The following is a 20,127-nucleotide window of genomic DNA, read 5'->3' as shown; positions in this document are numbered from 1 at the left end:
AATATTATCAAAAACAAGACCAAACTATCTAAATGTTGCGTATAAGAAGCCCACTTTTGGGGCTGGGGATGTGGCTCAAGCAGTAACACACTTGCCTGGCATGGGTTCGATCCTCAGCACCACGTAAAAATAAAATAAAAAGATGTTGTGTCCACTGAAAACTGAAAAATACTCTCTCTCTCTCTCTCTTAAAAAAAAAAAAAAGAAGCCCACTTTAATTGGCCCCAGTGCGCTCACCTTGTCTGCCTGGCCTGCCATGATCAAGGCAATTCTCATCTTAAACAGCCATGGGGAGCCTCAACTCTCCAAGTTCTACCAGACCTATGCTGAAGATAACACAATAGCAAATTATCAGGGAGACTGCATTTGGTATTTAAAACAGATGAAAATATTCCTAATTTCCTAGAAGGAGGATTTTGATAATCCGTCTTAATCTGTGTAATTTACTGTGACCGAGGGAGTTAAATCTAATTAATTGGGGGATCTGACAACACACTGATTTATAGACATTATACGACATTATATTTTGTCTTCTGTGTAGATTCTTCAGAAGGTGAACTTGGCATTTTAAATCTAACTCAACTATTCATGGAAATATTAGACAAATGTTTGGAAATATCTGTGAACTGGACAATGTTCACAATATTCTTACACAAATGCTGTTGGAGGAATGGTATTGGAGACCAATATGCATGAGATTGTTATACAAATTGATGCACAAAACAAACTGGAGAAATCTGAAGCTGGCTTAGCAGGAGTTCTAGCCCATGTTGTATCAGCTGTAAAGAATATGAATCTTAAAAAAAAAAGAATATGAATCTTCCTGAAATCCCAAGAAATATTAACAATAATGACATCAGTATAGAAGTGCCAAACCTGCCCTCTTTTAAATAAAATATTTATAAGGCCACTCCTGCTAGACCTGGTGGCGCATGCCTGTAATCCCAGCAACTATGTAGCCTGAGGCAGGAGGATTTGGAGTTCAAAGCCAGCCTCAACGAAGAGGAGACCTAAGCAACTCAGTGAGACCCTGTCTCTAAATAAAAATACAAAATAGGGCTGGGGATGTGGCTCAGTGGTCAAGTTCCCCTGAGTTCAACACCCGTAACCACCCCCGCAAAAGGCACTCCCAGGTAAAAAATCCAGGGAAGAAAGTTATCTAAGTTTACCTTGCAATTGTTTATCAAAAATAAAAGAGAAGAGCAGGGTGCCCAAGTGCCCTGGCACCCACCTGTATTTAATCCCAGTGGCTTTGGAGGAGGCTGAGGCAGGAGGATTGCAAGTTCAAAACCAGAGTTAGCAATTTGGCGAGGCCCTAATCAATTTACTGAGACCCTGTTTCTAACAAATTTTTTAAAAAAATGGTTGGGGATGTGGCTCAGTGGTTTAATACCCTTGGGTTCAATCCCCAGTACCAAAAAAATTTTTAAAAAAGAGTCTTGACTTTTGCTCTTGGATTTAAGTCAAAGTACTATATAGAAATTATATAAAATCAGTATGGATGTTCAATGTTGCTTTTCTTGCACAGTGATTTTAAAGACATTGAGTAGCTCCAGTGTGATTTTTTTTCTTTTTTACACTGCATTCCTATTCTCACCTAAAGTATGCCTCTGTGTATTGGCTAGAATTTTGAATAGTAAACTATTTCTTTAATTATGTATAACACAAAATTCACTTGTATGGATCATAAGTGCAGCATTCCTTATTTCTTCTATTTGTCACAATTATTATTTAAAGAACCAGATGTGTATTACATGAAAACATTATGACTTTTTTCTCTTAGTTTAAATAAACTTCAAGGTAACTGGGGGAAAAACAGAAACCCACTTTAAATATAAAGACACATATTGACAAAAAGTAAATGAATGAAGGAAGATATTCTGTGCTAATGCTAATCAAAATAATAAAGTAGTACAGTACTCCTCTCTCCCCTGCCCCTTCCTGTTCCGTTTGTCTACAAGGGATATGCTCTATGACCCTCAGTGAATGACTAAAACCCACAGATTGTACCAAATCATATATATATATATTTACCGATATAAACCATATATATATATATATATATTTATTGATATATATGAATTGTTTTTTCCTACATGTATATACCTGTGGTAAAGTTTAATTTACAAGTGACATTCAGTAAGAGATTAACAACAATAACTTACCATAGATCTTAGCAACTTCAGTACACAATTTTCTTCCTTATTTAGTTGAGACCTATTTTTTTTTTTTTTTTACTTAAAGGAAGAAATTTACAGCTTATGTTTGACATATCTGAATGGCCAGCATCACTGCTCTTGCACTTTGGAGCCATTAAATAAGGGTTACATGAACACAAGCACTGCATTACCACACCAATATTAGAACTAAGACAGCTACTAAGTGACTAACAGGTAGGTAGCATATACAACATGGATACGGTAAACAAGGGGATGATTACATCCCAGGCAGGACAGAACAGGTTAGCACAAGTTTAAGTATATTATTCAGAACAGTTGCAATTTAAAACTTGTAAAATATTGATTTCTGGAATTTTCCATTTGCTATTTCCAGATGACAGTTGACAGGATAACTGATACCATGAAAATCAAACCAGAGATAAAGGGGGAATACTGTAGCCATATTATCAGACTAAGGAAAGCTATCAAGAATAAAGAGGAGCCAGGTGCAGTGGTGCATGCCTGTTATCCCAGCGGCTCAGGAGGCTGAGACGAGGATCACGAGTTCAAAGCCAGCCTTAGCAATGGCAAGTCACTAAGCAACTGAGCGACCCTCAGTGAATGCCTTTTTAGAGGCCCTGTCTCCAAATAAATACAAAAATTGAGCTGGGGGAGAGGGGTGAGGTTGTGGTAGAGTACTGGGCTAGCCCATGCAAGGCACTGGGTTCGATCCTTAGCACCACATAAAAATGGATGGATAAAATTAAGGTATTGTGTCTAACTACAACTAAAGAAAAATATATATTAAAAAAATAAGGCTGGGGATGTGGCTCAGTGGTCAAGTGCTTAGTTGACTTAGTTCAATCCCTGGTACCAAAAAAAAAAAAAAAAAAAGAAAGAAAAAAGAAAGCAAAAGAAAAAAGAGGGGCACTTCACAATGATACAGGGGTCAATTTGCCAAGAAGACATAACATCCCTTAACCTGTATGTGCCTAATAACACATCATCAAATATTTGAGACAACAACTGATAAAACTACAAAGAGAAACAGATGGATTCACTATTATATTTGGAGGATTCAATACCCTTCTATTAAGAATGCACAGATAAAGCAGGCAGAAAATCATTAAGAACATTCCTGAACTCAACAACACTATCATTTAGCTGGATACAATGGACAACTATATACCGCTTCATCAACAACAACAAAATACATTCTTCTCAAGTCTGGTGGAATATACATCAAGAAAGAGCACATTCTAGAAAATAAAATACACATTAAATTTTTAAAGAATAGAAATCATACAATTACAGCATCAGAACACAATGGAATTAAAATATAAATCATTCAAAGAATGGTGAACAATCCCAAAACACATGGAGCTTAAACTGGACATTTACAAATAGCATATGGGCCAATATATAAATCTCAAGAGAAATTTTAAAACATTTGGAAAATGAAAATATAAATCATCAAAATTTTGTGGTATAGCAAAAGTAGTGTTACATAGGGAAGTTTATAAAACTGAATGCATATATTAGAAAAGAACAAAGAGTTAAAATCAACCACCTAAGCTCCCATCCTAGGAAACTAGAAAAAGAAGAGTAATTAAATCCAAAGTAATCAGAAAAAAAGAAATAATAAGTATTAAAACCAAAATCAATGAAATTAAAAATGAGAAACAGAAAATTAATGAAAAAAACACTATTTCTTTGAAAAGATCAACAAAATTTAAAAGCCTCTAACCAGGCTAATGAAGAAAAAAAGATAAATTCTGTAATTTTTTTTAAAAGAATTAAAACTGCTCCTTCTCAAACTGGTCCAAAAAATTGAAGAGGAGGGAATAGTTCCAAACTTATTTTATGAGGCCAGCATTACCCTAATAACAAAACCAGACAAGGACACTAGGAAGAAAAGGAAAATTACAAGCCAATATTCCTTATAAAAATAGATGCAGGGGCTGGGGTTGTGGCTCATTGGTAGAGTGCTTGCCTAGCACGTATGAGGCCCTGGGTTCGATCCTCAGCACCACATAAAAATAATAAAATAATAAAGGTATTGTGTCCATCTACAACTAAAAATATTATTCTAAAAGATGCAAAAATCCTCAAGAAAATAATAACAATCCTAATTCAACAGCATATTTAAAAAATCATTCACTATGATCAAATGAGATTCATCCCAGGAATGTACAGATGTTTCCATATATGCAAATCTATAAACATGATACATCATATTAGCAAAATGAAAGACAAAAATCATATGATCATTCAATGGATGTGGAAAAAATATTTGATCATGTCAATGCCTTTTCATGATAAAAACTCTCAACAAATTAGCTATAGAAGGAATGTAACTAAACACAATAAAGAACATATGTAACAGACCCAAAGTTAACATCATACTCAAAAGTGCAAAACTATCTTAGAGAATCTAGAAAAAGGTAAGGATGTCCAATTTCACCAAAAAGGAAATAATTATCAACCAAATTAGAAAGGGGAAAAGTTAAATTGTCTCTGCAAATGACATGATTTATATATAGAAAATCTTGAAAATTCCACCAAATGCTATTAAAACTAATCTATGATCAATAAAGTTGTAGGACAATAAACAAAAATCAATTATATCCTATAAGCTAACAATAAAGCAAATATAGAAATTAAGAAAATAATCCTATTAGAGTAGTATCAAGAAGAATAAAATACTTAGGAATCAATTTATCAAAGGAATTGAAAGATTACACACTGACAAATATATAAAACAAGGATAGTGTACAACTAGAGAAATGAAAAGTTGTGCTCCATATGTGTACAATGAATCAAAATGTATTCTGCTATCATGTATAACTAATTAGAATATATATATATATATATATATATATACACACACACACACACACACACGTCAAAATATATTTAAAAAACAAGGATAAAAGTGAAAATGGCACCAATGAAAAGATATCCTCTGTTCATGGACTAGAAAAGTTAATATTGTTTAAAAGTCCATAATACCTGCATCAATCTACAGTTTCAATGCAATCCCTATTAAAATTACAATGACATTTTTGACAGAAAATGATAATCCTAAAATTCAAATTAAATCAAAAAGGACCTCAAATATCTAAAGCAATGTTGTGCAAGAAGCTATATTACAAAGCTGTAAAAATCAAAATGTATGCTTATGTCATGAAAACAGACATATAGATTGATAGAGCAGAACAGAGAACCCAGAAATACATCCACACATGTATAGTCAACTGATTTTAGATAAAGTTTCTAAAAACTCACAATTGGAAAAGGATAGTTTCTTCAACAAACAGTGCTGGAAAAACTGGATAGACATATGTAAAAAAATCATATCCTCATATTAGAACATAACAAAATCAATTCAAAATGGATTTAATGCATAAACATAAGTCCTGAAAGTATAAATTTACTAGAAGAAAACATGGAGGGAGCTCCATGGCATTGGCAATGACTTTTTTGAATATGACAGCACAAGCATAGCAAGCAATAAAAAAAAAAAATATACAAGTGGAATCACATCAAATTAAAAAGTTTCCATACAGCAAAAAAAATTAATAATAATAATAAAGGCAATGTGCAGAATGTGCAAAAATATTTGCAAAGTATCTATCTAACAAGGGGTTAATATCTAAAATAAACAAGGAACTCATGCAACATAATAAAAAATAAAAGCTACTAATAGCAGTTATAAAAGGGGCTGAAGTCTTGAATAGATATTTTTCCAAAGAAAATATACAAATGGCCAACAGATATACCAAAATCATCAGGGAAATACAAATCAAAGAAACAATGAGCTATCACCTCACATTTGTTAAGATGGCTATTCTCAAAAGCCAAAAGATAAAAAGTGTTGGCAAGGGTGGAAAGAAATGGAAAGACTTACACATTATAATGAGAATGTAAATTGGTATAGCCATCATGGAAAACAGCAAGGAGGTTCCTCAAAAAATTAAACATAAAACTATCATATGATCCAACAATTCCACTTCTAGGGGTATATCCAAAGGAAATGAAATCACCACTTTGTAAAGGTATCTGCCTTGATCATTGCAGCCTTATTTACAATAGCCAACATATAAAGACAACTTAATTGCTGAAAGATGAATGGATAAATAAAATTATATGGATATATTTTATGTTATAAATATATGACATATATTTATGTGTATATAATATGAATATGCACATACACACAACATGATATTATTGTGCCTTTAAAAAGAAGGAAGTGAATGCTGCCATTTGTGACAACATGGATGAACCTGGAGGATACACTAAATGAAAAAATCCAAACCCAGAAAGTCAAATACTTCATGATTTTGTTTATATGTGTAATCTAAAAACATCAAAACCATAGAAACAGAGAGTAGAATGTGGCTTACAGAGGTCAAGGGGGAATGGAGAGATGATGGTCAGCAGGTACAAACTTTCAGTTATAAGATGAATATATTCTAGGGATCTAACATTCAGTGTGGTAACTATAATAATTTATCATGTACTTGAAATTTGCTAAGAGAGTAGCTTTTAAGTCTTCTCACCATGCACACAAAATAAGGCAACTATATGAGGTGATGAATATGTTAATTAGCCTGATTGTGGGACTCTTTTCATAACATATACAAATATCAAAACATCACATTATACAACTTAAATACATACAATCTTTCTTGTCATTTAAACCTCAATGAAGTTAGAAAAAAGAAAATACTGTATTTTTCCCAATCAAAAAAATTTCAGGCAATCTCAAAAAAGGATAACTTCAATATGTAATTTTATATTATAAATTTCTTACCATTGAATTCAAACATATGTTTAATAATATGAAATACTTTTAAAGTAACCACTATTACATGCAATGGGACCCATGAATTTCATTTACTGGCACTGATAAATATTTTTTTCTTAAATTTGTTAAAAGGAGTCTCCTTAAGATTGCATCTGATGCATATTTATAATTGGTTTTATTGCTTTTGTAGCAACCACACTGCTGCAATGAAAATCTTTAAAATAAATAAGTTGTTGGAAATGCTAAACAAAAACGCTTATTTGCCTTTTTGTTGCACATTTACTCCCAAGAATTATTTGAATTAGATCTTCATTTTGTAGTTTGGTAATTTTGAAGCATACTTTAGAATTTAACCCTCATTTAAAACAAAATTCCTATGGGTAATGTCCCTGTTTATAAAATTGTTTTGAATAAGGCTCTCTCACGTTTCCAAGAGCCCAACCCAAGCCCTATTAAAGGGAGGTGTGTGCATCTATTTGTAGGATGTCACTATTTGCTAGGATAGAGTACTGCCGGCTTCTAAGAGTTCTTGGCTATTGAGTTACTCATGCTCAACTTGGGCACTAAGCTTCGCCAAGGGTATTTTCAGTATATGATCTCTACATACTACTTTTCAAATTCAGTTTTCATGGTTGCCCAGAGCTACATGATATTCCTTTAGTGATGAATCCCTGAGTTCTCATTTGCCTAGCAAATAAGTTATCTGTCTTCATGTGCACTTTCAAATGTCTCCACAAAGAAACTTTGTCTAAGCTCATATATAAACATCCCTCCATGACAAAAACAATTCAGAGGGAGCCCCTAGTAGACTCCTTTGTTTGATCTTATTGTTTCTTGGGTAATTTGGACTAGGAGATTATGAAATGGATAGAAATGTCAGTAAAATATGGTCCCTTTCCCTCAAAATATTTTCTTTCATGTGTGGCAGCTCTCCTCAATTCTAGAACATCTCCTGGGCAAACAGTAGCGCTTCACACTGAAGTGCAGGCCCCTTATACCTACACTATGAATGCATGGATGGTGGAGAGCATAAGACTGGGAACCAGGAGCTCAATCTTTCCTCCAAAAAGCAAATCATCTCACCTCACTGAGCTTCACTTCCCCCTTTAATGAGGTGTTTGGAGAGTTCAATGGTTCATACATTCAATCCTGTAAGTAAATTACATCTCTCAATATTCCTCATTTTATTTGTTCTGCTCAGTGTCTTCCAGACCCTCCTTGTTTCTTCTCTGGTATATATGTATGTGTGTGTGTGTGTGTGTGTGTGTGTGTGTGTGTGTGTGTTGGTCCCTATAGTAGTCTAAGTCTTTGGGTTCCCCTGACTTTCTTGTTATCTCTCCCTTTCCAATATTCACACTTTTATCCCAGCACTCTGTGGCCTCGCTTTGTTCTTCGCTGTGTCTACTGTCTTGTTTTGCACTGGTCTTACTTGGTCTGCTTGGAATAGGCAGTGCCCACTCCATTACTCACAACTGTACCTACTTTCCTGATGTCTTCAGACCTTCCTTACCCCACAGTGTATTTCTCCAATACCACAGAAAATGCTTCAGTTTAGGTAGTTGGGAACTCATACACCTCTGTTAGAACCATCCCTTTCTTTTTTGCCAGCAGCAAAGAGACTCTCAAAAAAACACAGCCGAATTGAATTGAACTGATTGGACTACCCTCTGAGAATTGCCATTCCCCAAACTCAGCTCCTGGCACTTGTCTCCTGTCAAACATTAGCATCTCTACAACTCTTAAGGACAGTTTGTTTACTCTGGCCACAGTCAGGCTGGGGAGACTCACAAATCCACTTATTGGAGAGGACAGGGTGGGGATGGGGGCAGAGAAGAGGGAGCCTGGCCACACCGTTCATTGTGAGTTATAGTATTTTTTAAGTGTCCTTGCCCTTTCCCCTCACAAATCCTTTTGTTAAAGAACACTTGTGTCCAATCCTATGATTCAGCAATTTCCTCTCCTGGACCCTTTCACGTTGGGGCCGCAGCTGCTGCAGACCCTTAGGAAACAAAATCCACACAATGAAACGGCCAAAAAGATAGGTTTGCAAATTGGGAGCGCTAATCTCAAGAGAACGGAAGAAAAGGTTGGCCGGTCCCACGATTGCGCAAATGAGTGAATAGACTGGTACACAAAGAGGTAACGGCCCTCCTGTCAAAGGACTCGGGAACAGTGGCTCTCCATTCCCGGGCTTGGGGAGGCACACATTGAGTCAATGTCTTTTGATGTCCTTCGACGAGTTCTTCCTCTTTTCAGAAGGCCAGGCTGCAGCGGCTGGCTGTTAGGCGGGAAGGACTAAGGACCACCTGCCGAGTCTCAGTAGTCTCAGAACCATCTAGATTTAGGAATTGGAATCTCCACAGACCTTAGCCAAAAGAAAGAGGGCCGTTCCGCGGTCACTCATGAGTTCTTGGCCCCGCTAAGAGAACTAAAGAAGAATGCCAAAAGGGCTACGGAGAGGCAGAAAAAGTTTGGTCCGTTATATTACCTTCCAGGGGGGAGGGGCAATGCGTTCCAGGGGCCCACTGAGGTTCAGCCCGGCAATGCCTGGCGTTCAGAAGCAGAGACGTGCCATGTCGAGGTCGTCCTCTGCCCATTGCTAACCCCAGGTCTAGGAGAGGCTTAGTCCACCACCCCCAGTTCTTCCTAAGGTAACTTGTCGCGTGCACACGACAGAAGTACTGTCCAGAGGTTTGGGGGACACTCAAGTGTTTAAAGCACAGAGGCGACTTGACGTGGTGGGGGTATGGTGGGAAAGAATGGGACCTTTGTCAGCACCGGTGCGGGGGGTAGCTAAGAAGCCACGACCTGCCCCCACCCCTTCCCTCCCCTTTCCCCTGACCTGGTGGCCCGGTTAGTCTGTCAGTACCCGCCCAGGGCCAAGGGCCTGTGACCCCACAGAGGCGAAGGCAGGGGGCCCAGGCCCTCGGCCACTCTTGTTTTTCTTTTCTTGTCACTTTTTCTTTCTTGCCCCTCCCCTCCCCGTCCTTGGGCTCGGAACAGCTGCTGCTGTAGCTCCTAACTTTGTGCCTTTCTTCTGCCCCCAACGGCTGTTGGCGTGCTCCGAAACGCGGACTGGTGGCCCAGCCAAGGGGGCGTGAGCAGACTCCTCAGGGACTTCTGCGCGGGGAGGGGGCACAGACGGTGCGGTGACCGGATGGAACGCGCCGAATAGCACGCGGCTAAGGAGGGGTGGCTAAGGGGTGAGGGGGGCGGAGGGGGGCGGAGTGGGGCGGGGCCATCAGGCCAGGGGCTGAGTTCGCCTGTTGCTGGGATGCTGATGGATAGGGTTACACGGCTGCTGGGGCCGACTGGAGGAGGTGAGGGGATATTTTTGGAGGGAAGAGTTTCAGAGTTTGGGGTCGGTGTGGGGGAGGGCGAAGAGAGACCAAAGGTTCCTTTTACATCTGGACCTTCATTTACATTGGGACCCTATAAAAGGCGCACTTCCCAGCCAGCCATTGGGTGCCGCATGGAAGGACCTTACTTCCACCATCCTTGGTGCCGCGCGTTCGCCGCATGAGCCACGTAGGTCCCGCCCGCTCCCCCTTTCTTCGCTTAGCTTCACTTCGCTTGTCTTTGTATTTGGTGACTGCTTTTCCAGACCAGTCTTTTATCTTTCTTAATCCTGAATAGGTCAGTATTGCTCGGTATCTTTTCCTATCTGAAACGCACGGTCCCAGTTGGAAAATACCTGAAGAGTGATTTGCTTTTGGAGAGTCATCTTTACGTCAACTGTAGTTTTCTGTGCGGAGTTGGTTAATAGAATTTGGAGCTTCTAGGGTGGGAGAACTGCTTGTGGGAAGTCGTGTCTATTTCTGCAAAGTGCCGGTTTTAATCTTGCCTTGTTTTCTGTTTCTTTTCTTTTTTTTAAATTTTAATTACTTTGGATGTAGACATCAACTGGTAAGTGAACCAGGTTCTTGTTTTATTGAAGGAAGACAATTTAGATTTCTTGCAAAATGTGAGTTGCCCAGAGTTAAGGCATCTTTTAGTTAACCACCTAAGGGATCAGTGTTTGTGGCTTAGGATGGAAAGATTGTTTGGAAATCTGCGCCTTGAAGGTACCTGTTATCATTTCTGTGAATTGTTGACTGTTCTAAAGCTAAAAAGAAATTAACTGATATAATGCTCTTGCTTTTGCTACCTGAATGTTACTATTATTAAGACTTAAGTGAATGGGTGTTTCTTAAAATCCTTTGAATCAAGTTGTTTGACTCTTTCTTGATGGTGTAGTTGCAAGTTTTTCTTTCTCAAATTTGCCCTTTTATAAGCAACTTAACAATAGGACAGATTAATTGTTTTCAAGGAGTTTTGCTGATGCCAAACTAATTTAAGATACTAGTAATTATTGTATCGATATTCTGACAAATATTCAAAGAAATCGAGAACCTTATACTTCAATTTATAACTTGAAATACTTTAAAGGGAAAAAAAAATCAACCTTTTCTTACCTCCAGCCTTCACGCACCAAACCTCCCCCTGCCGCCCCGCTCTTGCGCACACCACCCCTTCCTATGACATTCCTCTCTCGCAGAAGGTTGAAAACATAATGAATACAAGTGAAATGTGATTCTTAAAGTAATATATGTGTCATATAGATTGGGTAACAGAAATACCAAGGAGCTTTCATGGTTTATTTCTGTAAATGATAACAATTTTTGACGTATTTTTTACCTTAATTTTTTTTTGTTTGGCAAAGAATGGAAAATTAATTCTTGGACACTTTTACTTATGTTGTTTTTCCACAAGTGGTAATATACATTATTTTTAATCAAATATTAAAATGTTCATGGAGGGAGGCAAATTAAAGGTAACTTGTATCCTGAAGATACTTTAAAATAACTCCATTAACAAAAATTTAAAGCTTTATTTTATATTATACTGCTTTTCAACCTCAAAAATAGATGACTTATTTGAAAAGTTTCTAGTACTGTTTTTTTTCAACACTAAATAATAACCTAAATGGCAGAATTAGCAAAGCATCCCTTTTTTTGGTAAATTTTTCCACCTGTTTTTGTGTCCCTCTCAGAACAAGTCTATGGTGAAATCTTTCCAAACTGAGGTGACTCCATGCAGCTCATCACTGCTGAGCTACAGAGTTTTGAATAAGAATAAGTACCTTTTTCAGCGCTGACTTCTTTTAAAGTGTTTATTGTAAAATCAGTTTCAGCTTCTAATTTAAATTTCTCTCTGTGCTCATTAATGCAAACCTGACATCCAAGGAACCCCCCCTCCCCATCCAGTTTTAAGCTCTAGGCAAAATTCCTTGTGCTTTAGTCTAGTAAAATTAGATTGATAAAAGAAAACTAAATCTCAGTTTCCTTTCTACAATATTTCATCTGTGCTATGAATTGAAATTGCAGTTCACAATTAAATTTATTTTGGAAATATTTGAGGGAAAGTGAATTTATAATGATCTACTACTTAAACTCGCCACCTTTCCAGATATTTAAAAACCTTAATACAACAGAGGTTCTGTGTTTGTGTATGCAGTGGATTTTGTTTGTTTTTATTTGTTTTGCTGTGATTTAGAATTAGAATTTGACATTATCACCAATATTTTCTCCTGTATGTGAAAACAAAAAGTTTTGAGAAACACTAGTTATGTTGTAATTATACTACTTAGTGAGTTAAATATGCTAAAAGAAAAAAAAAAGGTTAAGTTTAAACTTTCAAGTATACTCATCATATTTATATCAACATGTTTTCTAAAAATAAGTAGTTCTTTCTGTTTACAAGTGTAAACAATCAAAAACAATGCTAAGGACTGGAGTACTTGCCTAGCACGTGTGAGGCCCTGGGTTCGACCCTCAGTACCACATAAAAATAAATAAATAAAATAAAGGTGTTGAGTCCATCTACAACTAAAACATATTTTTAAAAAATTCTGAAATTTAGATTTTTGAAATAACAGAAATATGCAATTTTAACTTAAGATATTCTATTTTTGTCATGCTTTATGATGTTTAGCACAATTTTGGTTTTTTTTTAATGCATGAATGAAAGAGTCACTGTGTGTTTTAGGGATTTATTTTTAAATATGTATATTGTTTTTTTTAGTTGTTGATGGACCTTTATTTTATTCATTTATTGATGTGCAGTGCTGAGAATCAAATCCAGTGCCTCACACATGCCAGGCAAACGCTCTACCACTCAACCAAAATCCCAGCATAATTTGGTTTTTAATGATAATTTGAGAAAATAAATTCAATAGCTTTCCTAAAATTAAAGAATAAATGATATTTAAAAGTCAATCTTTTAATGATAATATCTTCTTCCTCTCGTACAGAAATGTTATGCTATTCAATACAAGAAATTTAGTGGTTTTGGAGATTAAAATAATTTTAAATAGTAAAGATTATATAACACCAACCTAAGGAATATATTTACAGATCTATTAATCTAATATACTAATTGGTAACATATTCATTCTTTAAAATTGCTTTACCAAAAATGTATCACTGATTTAATGAAAGGGCAAAGGACCACAACATTCAAATAGAGATTCATGTGTCTATCAAGGAATTATGACACATGCAATGTATGATTCCCACAGACTATTGTCAGAGCTAAACATAATTTATTATGACCGACATTTGTAGTTTTGACTTTTCTTGGGAGCCTTAGTTTTTTTAAAAGGTGTAACCTAAATATTTCTTAATAAAAAAAAATGGGGGTGGGGATTAGAAATGCTATACTAGGTCAGCCCAATGACCATTCATTCCTATAGTCCATATCTTGTGGTAACCACAAGACATTTCATGAAGAATATAACTGCCATTCATCACATCAGGTCCAGAAGACTAGATAGGCATTTCATACATCCATAGCTTCTATTAATAAAACAACACTGATTGGACATCTTAGAATTTTCTCTAGCTCCTTCTTAAATCCATATACTATATATTTACATACATATTTTCTGTCAAAAATTCTATATATAATCTTAGCTAGGGGTACCACTAGGACAATGTATCAATTCTTTTTTATATTTGCCTTTAAAACTATTTCTTAAGTGTTTAAGTGACCCCCAAGATGATAGAAGGGAGTAGAGGGAGGAACTTGATTTCTGATATTTAAGTGTGTGTGGTACAGATGCAAATTTGTCTTAGATTTTCTCTCTCATTTCCTATCTTTATGATATAACTTGTGCCTTATTTTAAAACATAAAATGAAAAATATGGAAAATATTTTCTTAAAAAAAAATAAGTTGCCTGTAATCACACCCAACCAGAGATAGCCATTGGTAAAGTTCAGGTATATTTATGTTCAGTCTGTTTGTGTGTGTGTGTATATATATATATATATATATGTATATATGTATATATATATATATATACATATATATATATATATATATATATATATATATACATACATAAACTTACAAGTCATGGTTGAATGTGTGCTATTGTATAGTTTTATATTCAGTCATTTTTATTCAAGTGTATCTTGTATATTTTCCCATGTCTTCAGAATTTATTGTGTTCCAATGATATTCATTCCTTCTCATTCTTTGTCTTTCTGTACTAAAGTTCTAACTTTTAAAAGCAATCCTTAAGTATGTTTGTTTCATTAATATTTCTATATATTGTCATTTATTTTTCAATGCATAATCTAGATATTTATATATTTTTTTACAAATTATATATATTTTATTATATAGACACTGCATGTGTGTGTGTATATATGTAAACCTAATTGAATATAATAAGTGGCCTTTGAGGTTTGCTAATATAAATAACATATTTAACAGCTCATTTCAAGTCCCATTCATCTATAATTTCAAGCATCATTCATCTCTCCATTTCCTGATTGATTCTGAAACTTATTGGCTGAGTAATATATTTTATGTTTTATTATATGAGTTTAGCATTTTTGTTTTATATAGGTGACCCCAACTCAGTAAACAGGTGTATGCTAAAAATATGTAGCTTATAAATCTGAAACCTTTATGCATTTTCCCAAATAAATAAAGCTATAAAGTGGTAATTAACATTACCAGAAAGTTTCTTCAACACAATGCAGTTGAAGTGCTATATGTGCAATGAGATATAGTATGAACATAATATTATTATAGTGTTGGTAATCAAAATTAGAAACTACTAAAAATCAAAATCAGAAACTATTAAAATTTTCTTGCAAATTGAATGCTGGTACTTGAGGGGAAAACTTAACTAAGTTAAAAGATAATGAAAGAGGCTGGGGTTGTAGCTCAGCAGTAGAGCGCTCACCTAGCACATGTGAAGCCCTGGGTTTTATCCTCAGCACCACATAAAAATAAATAAATAAAATAAAGGTATTGTGTCCAACTACAATTTAAAATAAATAAATAAATAAAAGATAATGAAACAGTAGTAAGTCGCTGGTTGGGAATTCTTAAGAAACTTCTAAGCAAGCAAGTAGATGTCATTTATCAGTCATATACAATTTCACCTTTTTTTAATAAGTGGGAAGATAACATTCTTTTTTATTATTATTTTTTGCTTTTTTTTATTTGTCAATGGATCTCCATTTTATCCATTTATATGTGGTGCTGAGAATCGAACCCAGGGCCCCACACGTGCTAGGTAAGTTCTCTACCACTGAGCCACAACCCCAGCCCCTGATAACATCCTTTAAAAATTTTTTTTTTAGTTGTAGGTGGGCAAAACACCTTTTTATTTTTTATTTATGTGGTGCTGAGGATTGAATTTAGTACCTCACACATGCTAGGCAAGTGCTCCACCACTGAGCTACAACCCCATCCCTACAATTTCACTTCTAAACATAACACTTTGTTTTAAATTTATTAACAGTACTACCCTTTATTAATAGATGAAAATAAGGTTGTTTCCCTCCTGAGACTAACATATTAGAGTAGAATTTTCACTGGGAATTGTGCAAGACTTAGAAGACCAAAGAATTTGAGAAAAATCTTGTCTGTGTTAGAATTAACCAAGTAATAAAAATAAATATAGAGATTATAGGCTACAGGATGAATTAGATTAGGGGATGAATTTGAAAGAAAATGACCTTAAGTCAATTCTCTGTTTTGGCCACCAGATGATAATATCAGGTCAAGGCATTAGATGTTGTAAGGATGTGGGCAGGGTAGGAGTCAGGGGTCAGTAAATGCTTCCACATTTTATTTCTAAATGCCCTTCCTCGAAAGAAACTCACGTTTGAAATTTCTAAGCAGGCAGATGGAAGGCCAAGGAAAGTACTGTGCATTTCCTGTATCCCAGACAATACCAGGCATAAGCCAATCACATAAATGATGCTCAATATGTAATAACAATAAAATGCTAACTTCATAGACTATTTTAAGGATTAAGTGAGTTAATGCATGAATAATGCTTAGAACAACATGTAGCATGTGCATGCTATCTATTATTACTACTATTTTTATATTTGTTTTTTGATTAAACCTCTTGCAATACTCAGAGAAGTCATTTATGAAAAAAAATAAGCACACATTTCTATTATTTAAAAAGATGATGTACATCAAGGTGAATATAATGAAATTATATAATCTCAATATTTAGAAGAGAGGTATATGAATGTATTCACCATGAAGAAATGTTAAAAGTTTAAGGTAATGGAAATGCTGATCTGACCTGATCACTACCCAGAAAATTCATGTATTATGACATCCCATTTGCTTGATATCAAGCTAGAAATTATATTTATAGAATTGTGAGAGTGCTTCAATTTTGAATCTGCTTGAAATTAAAAGTATAAAAAGCACCAAACCTGAAAAATCTATTTTAACATTTTTGTCACCAACTTCTAAGGCTATTTTCTGCTTTTAAGGAAACTTTATTATTTCTGTTCTATAATTCCTTGGTTCCACCCATTAGTTATATTTGTTCATATGCAGAAAATTTATTAAGATGAATTTTTGGAGATTTGTTTTTCATTTGTAGAAATGCCACTCAACATTTTGTACTTTTTCTCATGTGGCATTTTGTTTCTTTAAAGCTGTTTCATGTTAAAGTATTACATTTATAGATCAACTACAGTGCAGAGTAGCAGAATAATGGTAAATTTGTGAGGAGAATAGAACAGCAAAAATGGAAGCTTCTATAGGATTTTTTCAGGAGATTTCAAGAGCCTGGAAAGCAAAATTATGAAAGCTGTATTGAAAAAGGTACTTCACCTCATAGAGTAGTTAATTGACCTACCTAATGAGATGGAAAATAGATTATGTTGGGAGAGAGGTATTTAATGAAGCAACCCTAGAAATTCTCTACACTGAAAAAAAAAGTCCTTGGCAACCAAGCCTTTGTCAAACTGTCCTTCATTATGTAGTTATTTATCTTACTTTTATATAATGGATGAAAGCTGTATTTAAAGCAGATGTTAAATTAGGTTGTAGACAAGAAAATTATATGTCATATTACCTTTATTCTACCCTTGCCTATAATAATGCTGATAAAATTATAAAAGTTAAGTTCTGTAGCTTCTACACTTTGATTATGCAGGATTTTTATTGGATAAACTAAAAGGGACAAGTGTATCTTTATGAAAGTAATTGTAAGGCCATTTTTATGCTTAAATTTTTGTGAGTCTTATATAGTTAATTAGTCATAGTATCTTTCTGTTATTGAAGATCTACCTAAATATGAATTTAGAGGTTAAGTTTATAATAATAAAAGTAATGACCTAACATAAGGGAAAAAAAATCAAGTTTGCCAACTGCAAAAAGGAAATGTGATTCCTTATATAATAGAGATAGTTTAACATAGAAAACTCAAATACTAAAAAAAATAATAGAATGATACCTGGTTAAAGGATAAGACAATTTTAAGTGTTTATATTTTAGAAACTCTAATGTCAGTTAATTTTTAGTTTTAGAACAAGTAAAGTCCCTCTCTCGTTTTCTACCTCAGGCTGTCCACTATGAATTTGTTTGCATATAGATGTCACCCGAGGTTGAATCAATGGTTAAATTAATTCTAGGCCTAAATTGTAGAAAAGATAAAGAAGTAAAGAACTAACTCCTATTAATTTTACACAGTATGTGTGCACAAATTATTGGAAATTCTGATGAACATTAACATTAAGGAATGGGAAAGGAGATGACAGATAGATAGCTATTAAAGAGTTTCTTGGCTAGTTTCCATTTGTAAATATCATCATAAATTATGTTTTAAATTTGACCAATCCAGCCATTAGAATGAACAAGAAAATAATGACTTTTGCCCTGAATGAAACAAATGCTCTGCTGATAAAAGAGGTTTAAACTAATATCAGGTGGTGCTTGGCACTATTGAGTAGATATTTTAAGAAATTAGGTTGGTAGCTATTTCCTGTATTTTTAACACATGAGGACATTCATATTTTCTTGCTAGTTTTACTCCATATTTATTTTTTTATTTTTTAAATTTTATTTGTTCTTTTTAGTTACACATTACAGTATAATGTATTTTGGCAAATTATACATACTTAGAGTTTAACTTATTCTATTTAGGATTCCACTCTTGTGTATATTTTTAATTTCTGGTTTTTAAGCCAGAAATTTGCTGGGCACTGTGGAGCACACCTGTAATCCCAGAAGTTCAGGACACTGAGGCAGGAGGATCATAAGTTCAAAGCCAGCTTCAGCAACTTAATGAGACCCTAAGCAACTTGGCAAGACTCTGTCTCAAAATAAAATATAAAAAAGGTCTGAGGATGTCGTTCAGTAGTGAAGTGCCCCTGGGTTCAATCCCCTGTACCAAAAATAAAGAAAGAAAGAAAGAAAAATAAAAACTAGAAATTTATTTCTCACAATTCTGAAGGCTGGGAATTCCATTATCAAGATACCAGATTCTTTTGAAGGCCTTATTGCTTTGTCATAATATGGCAGAGGGCATCACAGAGAAAGCACATGTGAGAGAAGGTGTGATAAAGAGTACTCTGTATTTCTTTCTTTTTTTTTAAAAAATTTTTTATTGTTGGCTGTTCAAAACATTACATAGTTCTTGATATATCATATTTCACAATTTGATTCAAATGGGTTATGAGCTCCCATTTTTACCCCATATACAGATTGCAGAATCACATCAGTTACACATCCATTGATTTACATATTGCCATACTCGTGTCTGTTGTGTTCTGCTGCCTTTCCTATCCTCTACTATCCCCCCTCCCCTCCCCTCCCCTCCCCTCTTCTCTCTCTGCCCCCTGTATTTCTTTCTTTTTAATATTTTTTTTTAATTGGAGGTGGACAGCACAATGTATTTATTTGTGGTGCTGAGGATCGAACCCAGTTCTCCACACATGTCAGTCAAGTGTGCTACCACTGAGCTACAACCCCAGGCCCTCTGTGTTTCTTTTTGACATTAAAACAGTTTTATTTTTTAAAGCAAATATTAAATGAAAAAACATGTATTCACAAATAAAAAGTCTTCTAAGACTAATATATTAAAACTATAAGGAGGTGATGCAGATAGTGACTAGAATTATGACATAGTGATTATTCTATTACCATGAAGTTGTGGAACCACACAGTAAACTTCATTTGGAGGATCTGCCTAGCTCCAGAGAGGTTCCCTCTTGAGTAGTCTCTTTCTCCACCTTCAAAATAATCAGAATTTTCTTTCTGATTTTTGGCCAAGTGTTTTTGGAACCAAGGACTGGACAGTTAACGCCCATACTTTGTCACTTGATGCCATCTATACATGAACCTAGAAAACATTTTAGGTTTAAAGGTTTGCTTCAAGGATTTGGATCATGTTTAAAATATTTGCTTTTAGTATCTGAGAGAGTTAAGTTAAATTTCTGTGTTCCTATCTTTTTTTTTGGCGGGGGGCAGTCCCGGGATTGAATTCAGGGCACCCAACCACTGAGCCACATCTCCAGCCCTATTTTGTATCTTATTTAGAGACAGAGTCTCACTGAGTTGCTTAGTGACTTGCTTTTGCTGAGGCTGGCTTTGAACTTCCAATCCTTCTGCCTCAGCCTCAGGAGCTGCTGAGATTACAGGCATGCACCATTGTGCCTGGCTTTTCCTATCATTTTTAAAGGAATCTAGTTAACTTTTATAGATATTTATGTGGTATGAAGTCTTACCTGGTAATTAATACTATAGATTGGAAATCCGGTGTTTGAACTCAATGTTTTTTTTTTTTTTTTTTTTAATATTTTTAGTTGTGGATGGACACAATACCTTTATTTTATTTACTT

The 20,127-nt window shown here is 34.9% G+C and overlaps 1 pseudogene; it reads left to right on the top strand.

Moving 5' to 3' along the window:
• Positions 1-256: 256 nt before the first annotated feature.
• LOC114092059 (AP-3 complex subunit sigma-1-like) lies at positions 257-894 on the top strand (annotated as a pseudogene).
• The last annotated feature ends 19,233 nt before the right edge of the window (positions 895-20,127 follow it).

This window comes from Marmota flaviventris, chromosome X (genome assembly GCF_047511675.1).
Source record: "Marmota flaviventris isolate mMarFla1 chromosome X, mMarFla1.hap1, whole genome shotgun sequence".
Classification (NCBI taxonomy): Eukaryota; Metazoa; Chordata; class Mammalia; order Rodentia; family Sciuridae; genus Marmota; species Marmota flaviventris.
The sequence above is the reverse complement of the archived record's forward strand: the minus strand, read 5'-3'. Positions and strand labels throughout refer to the sequence as shown.